Here is a 6389-nt window from a genome sequence, read left to right on the forward strand (position 1 = left end):
TCTCCAGGGGAGAGTTCCCTAACCTTAACCATGAAGGGCCGCTGATCAGGTTAGAGTTGGCAATGTGACACTCATCCTCCCACTCCCGAGTCCTGCTCAGGGCAGACATCACCAATCAATTACAGCAGTCTTAATGCCTACAGCCCGAACACCACCACCCTGCATTCCAGGCTGCCACAGCAAACCCAGCAAAGTCAGTTTTGAGAGAGCTCATCCTTGCTGTCTGGGAGTCACCGTCTTCCTGATCCTTCCCAGTTCGGAGACCCTGTGGACATTGTGATGAGGCTTCCAAACTGGCCCCACCACATGGGCGTCTTGATGCTGCTCTGAGGAGGGCAGGGCCTGGGCCTTCCCTGTGAGAAGGAGGCTTTCTGGTCATCACAACAGAACGCAAACAGTGAGGGGCGAAGCCTGTGGCCCCAGAGAGCCACTTGCCTGGCCTTAGGAGGCCTCCACGTTCCCATGAGTTTACATCACGGAGAATGAGAATCTCTGGCCACATATTTAAAGTGGAAAGCACAAATGATTATCGTGGGCATTTGCTCAACATGATTTACCAGCCCCGGCCTATTTTGTGCCTGCCAGGCGCTGTTCTAGAAGCTGGGGACACAGGGTGAAGGTGGTAGGAAAGCTGCAGCCTACAGAGGAGCAATGCACTCAACAGACTTCTCCCTGAGCCACAGGGACCTCATCGGTGAGCCCAGCAAGGATGCCATCCATTGGCCTCTGTCGGCCATGGAACTCACGAATTATTTATATTTTTTCTTAGAATTGTAACTGCATTCTTAATAGTAACTCACATGAGGAGGAAAATATTCTAGACTTTGCTTTAACATCTGATTCTCCCTTTAACCTGTCCCATGAAAACTGAGCCTGTTATTGGATTCTCCAGACTGTTTTCTTCATGGGAAATGGGGATAAGAATTTCTGCCTGCTGGGGAACCGAGCACAATATAACTATGAAAATGCTAAAAATATACCATGCTTCCCAAAGGAGTTGAGATCACCTAAAACAAATGACATAACCACAGTATAGTCAGAAAGCAGAACTAGAGTGTGGAAAATCAGGACCTGGGGAAGAAAGACAGAGACACTAATGGGCTTTAAGAGGTTGAGCAGCAAAACCCAAACATCCTTGACATCAAGTGATGTCCAATTAATGAAAAGAGGGAGATCCTGACAATATACCCGACACAAAGTTCTTTTTCCTTCCAAAAGATAGGTTTGGCATAAGAGGAACATATTTCAGAGTTTATGAAGGATAATTTGTCTCCAGAAGTTTCTGCATGTGCTCAGCCCTCTGTGGCAGCAAATAGCAGTTGGAATATTTGTAATTCTCTGCAGAGATCTTCAGAAGACTCAGCCCTCTGTAGTATGAACTGTGAATAGTGATAGAGAGAGATTCTGTTTGTCAAAACCAACCAAGGGCAGGGACTAGCCCCAGATGAGCTGGTGTGGAGGTGCAGAGAAATGGAGTTTCACTGTGGCCATCAGAGGGATTTCTATTTCAGAAGTACTTAGAAGAAGAATTCAATCTAGGTCAGAGGGCAGACCCTGGAGAGGGGCTTTCTGGAGAGGTCGGGGAAGGGCAAAGACTTTGTTCAGGGACCCGTGAGTACCAGCAGTGCTTTCTCCCACCTCCCCTTCCAGGTCTGGGGTTTGCTTTTAGAACAGGGAGGACCAGAAGCAGGTAGACATCCAACATTCCCATACACAGCCACGTAACGTGGTCAACAGCACTGTCCTGCTGAGCCGCCCCCGCCCCCATGTGCTGGGCTTTGGGATGTCCCTACCATGGGCACATCCCGTCAGTCCGCTCAGGTGGGCCACTGACCAAACTGCTGGCCTGCTCTCTTCAGAAGTGTCCAGGCAACGAAGGACAGTGAAGGCTGAGAAGGCACACTCCAGAGGCAACATGGACAGAGCCGCACGGCAAGCAAAGGTAATACTCCAGGCACGCAGGGCTCCCAGACAGGGGAGAAAGGCTGATCATTGGCATCTCTGAGAAAACTGACAAAGAATGATTAAATGGTAGTATTAACACTAAGTTTCCTGAGTTTTGACCATTATACTGTGACTATGTGATAGGAAGGGCTCTTGCTCTCAGGCCATATTGTGAAATATTTAGGAATAAATAGCATGAGGACTCCAACTCTCTCTCAAGTGCATCAGAAAAAAAATGACATTAGCTACGCACACAGAAAGTGATGCTGGGCTGGAATGCACATGGTGGGTGAATGAAGCTAAAGGGTATAGAGGTAAATTGTCTTAAACTTACCGAAAAGTTGCAGATTTAGGACAAAGAGCTCCTACACTCTCTTTACCCTCATTCTCCAGTTGTGTACTTTTTGCCCCACCATTTTCTGTGTGCACATATGTAGTATTATTTCACATACAATTCTTATTTGTCAATTATATCTCAATAAAACTGGAAAAAATTGTTGAGAAGGCAGATCTCATGTAATCTCTTACCCCTCTCCCCAAAAAAATGACAGAGAAACTACAGCCCTCACCCAGGCACAGGGTCCGCTAGGCTCACCAGACGCTCTGGCAGAGAAGCACACCACCAAAGTACAGGCAGGAAGGGCCGAGTCAGGCAGGCCCAATTCCTTCCCAACACTCCCCAGCCTAATAACTCAGCCTGACTCCCTGGGGAGGAAGGAAGACACCAGTGTGTTACTTCCGAGAAGAAAAAGTCACGAGGGAGGGAGAAAGGCCATGACGATGTCTGCAGCCATCACCAAGGCTCCATTTCTAACAGACAGCTCTGTCTCCGCCAGCTGGCACATCGGTGGCTCTCTATAGCCTAGAGCCAAGCTGTCTGAGGTCTCTCCTTATCTCCTTAGGAATGCATGCTTTACAGTGAGATGACCAAGTCTAATCCTTAGCTTTAATCAAGTTCATCCAGTGCCCCAGGGGATAGGGACAGCGTGGGAACCATTTAAATCACACAGGCTGCTGTCCCTTGGAGAGAGTGGGGATGGGGGAATGGGTTCATTCACGAAGGTAATGCTTTCCCGCTTCATCCATGCTGCTGCAAATAGAAACCATCATGTATATAGGCCACATTTTCCTTATTCACCGTGAAATAAGCCAGACACAGAAAGACAAGTATCACATGATCTCATTACACGTGCAATCTAAACAGACTGAACTCACAGAATGGAGGAGAATGGCGGTTAGCAGGGGCTGGGCTGAGGCGGCGGAGGCGGAAAGGGGAGCTGTTGGTCAAAAGGTACAAAGTCAACAGTTAAGCGGGAGGAATGGGTTTCACTGACCTAGTGCACAGACAGGTAATCTTAGCGAATAAAAATGTATTACACATTTTTAAATTGCTAAAAGAGTAGATTTTAAACGTTCTCAACACACACACACAATACTCATGTGAGGAGGTGGCTCCGCTAAGGCACCCGCAAGCACATGCACACCTCGCCATAGCACACGCCCCACAAACTTACACGATTACTATTTTCCCACTTACTTTTTAAAAAGAGAGGAGAGGGCTTATGATCCTGATAGCATGCACATTTTGTGATTCTGAATGTGATTATACTGATGAAGCATAAAGCACTGTTTACTCCGTAATAATCCACACACGCCTTGTCCCTTGGACACCCCAGTGGTATGGGTGAAAAAGGCCCTGAACACCCAGGCCCATCCAGACTTGCCTCTTGCGGTAAGGGTCATGGCTTATATTCCCAGGAAGCAATGCCACAGCATCCAAAAGTTCGCTAGCAAACAGCAAACGATGCTGAGTCAGGGAGGTAGGGGGCTCCTCCTTCTGAAATGAATAAAAGACTTCCTGCAATTGCTGTGCTTCAAACGTCAGGTACTGTCTCTGTTTACCAAGGTGCTTAAAGATTGCTCATTTTCTCCAAGTTTCTAATAGCATAAATTATCTTACTGCTCTAAATAAAGAGATTATAATGTATTATTTTAGATTTTCAGCAACCACATGCATTTAGCAGTTACACATATTAGTGCTGCCAAGTGACTTTGAAAGATAAATACTGGTGGTTAGAATAATGCCACGCTCGCACTTGTTTTATTAAACAGAAATCCAGATCGCAATGGCTCTATTCCAGTCCTCTACTCCCTGAGTGTCCAATTAACTAGAAAAATACACTTTTCCTCATTTAAATAGAGTCTGCTCCATATTAATTCCAAGGGGGTATACATTGGTCACTATTTTCAAATCCTGTAATAAATATGGTGGAGCCGCTGTTTCTGCTGGTGCCCTGGTGACTCCCCAGGCTCATGACTCCCAGCGCTGCGCAGGCCTCCTGCAGCCCCTGGAGAATCTGCCTGAGGGCTTTCCCAGCAATGTGGGGTCGGGACACAAGCAGCCCTTAGCCGATTACAAGTGGGAATTGGAGGGTGAACAGCCCCACTTCCTGCCCCTTGGGCTGGGAGGACCCTGGGGTATTATCTACCCCTCTCCCCATGGCTGAACCCTAGCTGCCCACAGCTTTGTCCTGGCTCCTTCCCACTCCCCCTACCCTCAGGAAGGTTGGAGCGTCCTGAGATCAGCTCCCAGAAGAGCTACTGAGAGGTGACAATGTGCTAGCAACCCTCACTCTCAGCGCCTCCTCGGCCTCGGCGTCCACTCTGGCGGCGCTTGAGGAGCCCTTCAGCCCGCCACGGCACCTTGGGAGCCCCTCTCTGGGATGGCTGAGGCCGGAGCCGCCTCCCTCTGCTTGCGGGGTGATATGGATGGAGAAGCGCGAGCGGGAACCGGGGCTACGCGGCGATTGCGGGCCAGTGCGAGTTCCGGCACGGCAGGCGCGGGCGCGGGCTCCGCGGTCCCCGCACACCGAGCGGCCGGCCGATGCCGCCGGTCCAGGGCAGTGAGGGGTTTAGCACCCGGGCCAGCAGCTGCGGAGGTTGCGCCGGGTCCCCCAGCAGTGCCGGCCCGCCGGCGCTGCACTCAAAACTTCTCGCCGGGTTTAGCTGCCTCCCAGCGGAGTAGGGCTCGAGACCTGCAGTCCGCCATGTCTGAGCTCCCTCTCTGCGGTGGGCTCCCTCCTCGGCCCAAGCCTCCCCGACGGGCGCCGCCCCCTGCTCCGTGGCGCCTGGTCCCACCGACAGCCCGAGAGCTGAGGAGTGCAGGCGCGGCTCAGGACTGGCGGGTAGCTCCGCCTGCAGTCCCGGTGCAGGATCCACGAGGTGAAGCCAGCTGGGCTCCTGAGCCGGATGGGGACTCGGAGAACTTTTATATCTAGCGGGAGGATTAGATGTGCACCAATCAGCACTCTGTATCTAGCTAATCTTGTGGGGACTTGGAAAAATTTTATGTCTAGCTAGAGGATGGTAAATACACCAATCAGTACTCTGTGTCTAGCTCAAGGATGGTAAATACACCAATCAGTACTCTGTGTCTAGCTCAAGGTTTGTAAATACACCAATTGGTACTCTGTATCTAGCTAACCTAGTGGGGACTTGGAGAACTTTTCTGTCTAGCACTCTGTCTAGCTCAAGGATTGTAAAGGCACCAATCAGCACTCTGTCAAAATGGACCAATCAGCTCTCTGTAAAATAGACCAATCAGCTCTCTGTAAAATGGACCAATCAGCAGGATGTGGGTGGGGTCAGATAAGGGAATAAAAGCAGCCGCTTGGGTCACTTTCAAGACCGTGGAGGGTTTGTTCTTTCAGCTTTTGGGTCCATGTTGCCTTTTTGTGCTGTAACACTCACTATGAAGGTCTGTAGCTTCATTCCTGGCAGCAAGACCACGAACTCACCAGAAGGAGAAAGCACCAGACACATCTGAATGTCTGAAGAAACAAGGTAGGACACACCATCTTGAAGAACTTTAACACTCACCGCGAGGGTTTGCGGCTTCATTCTTGAAATCGGTGAGACCAAAAACCCACCAATTCTGGACACATTACCATTCTCCAACCTTGTTACTTTTGTGGGAGACTCACCTGAGTTATCCACCAATTCCCCAAAAACGATCTTTGTTTTCTTGTAGTCAGCAGGCAAAGAGGAGGCTCCCAGTGTGGGGGAAGGGAGGAAGAAGAGAGCACAGGGTTTTGAGCCCTGAAGGTGGAAGCAAATCTTTCCACGGGAGCAGGAAGGAGGGAGCTGCCATGCGCAGGGCTGGGATTCCCGGGTCCCTGGAGCTGCAGAACTTTGTGTCGTGGGCCAGTAGGTGCTCTCGAGGGTGAGTAGACAACTGACAAGTCTCAGTAGAAGCCCTGAGAAACTTACCGCTTCTCTTCCAACTTTTTTTTTCCAGGCTTTCAGCAAATACCTCCCGCGCAGACACTTCTGGCAGCCAGGGCCTGTGTAGGACAAACAGTGGTGGATGAGGCAATACCGCCCTCTTTGTGGGGGTAATGAGGTCTCTGCCCCCACCCTTGCTCTCCTTGAAGCCCATCATCACT

At 50.2% G+C, this 6389-nt stretch overlaps 1 long non-coding RNA gene across 1 annotated transcript; it reads right to left on the minus strand.

Annotated features, from left to right (window-relative positions):
- Positions 1-1187: 1187 nt before the first annotated feature.
- LOC126929333 (uncharacterized) lies at positions 1188-3656 on the minus strand. The gene is made up of 2 exons (XR_007717146.1): positions 3160-3656; positions 1188-2010 (listed from the first exon to the last, which is right to left on the minus strand). It is a non-coding gene; the product is annotated as an uncharacterized LOC126929333 (long non-coding RNA).
- Between the last annotated feature and the right edge of the window lie 2733 nt (positions 3657-6389).

Source organism: Macaca thibetana, chromosome 10, assembly GCF_024542745.1.
Source record: "Macaca thibetana thibetana isolate TM-01 chromosome 10, ASM2454274v1, whole genome shotgun sequence".
Classification (NCBI taxonomy): Eukaryota; Metazoa; Chordata; class Mammalia; order Primates; family Cercopithecidae; genus Macaca; species Macaca thibetana.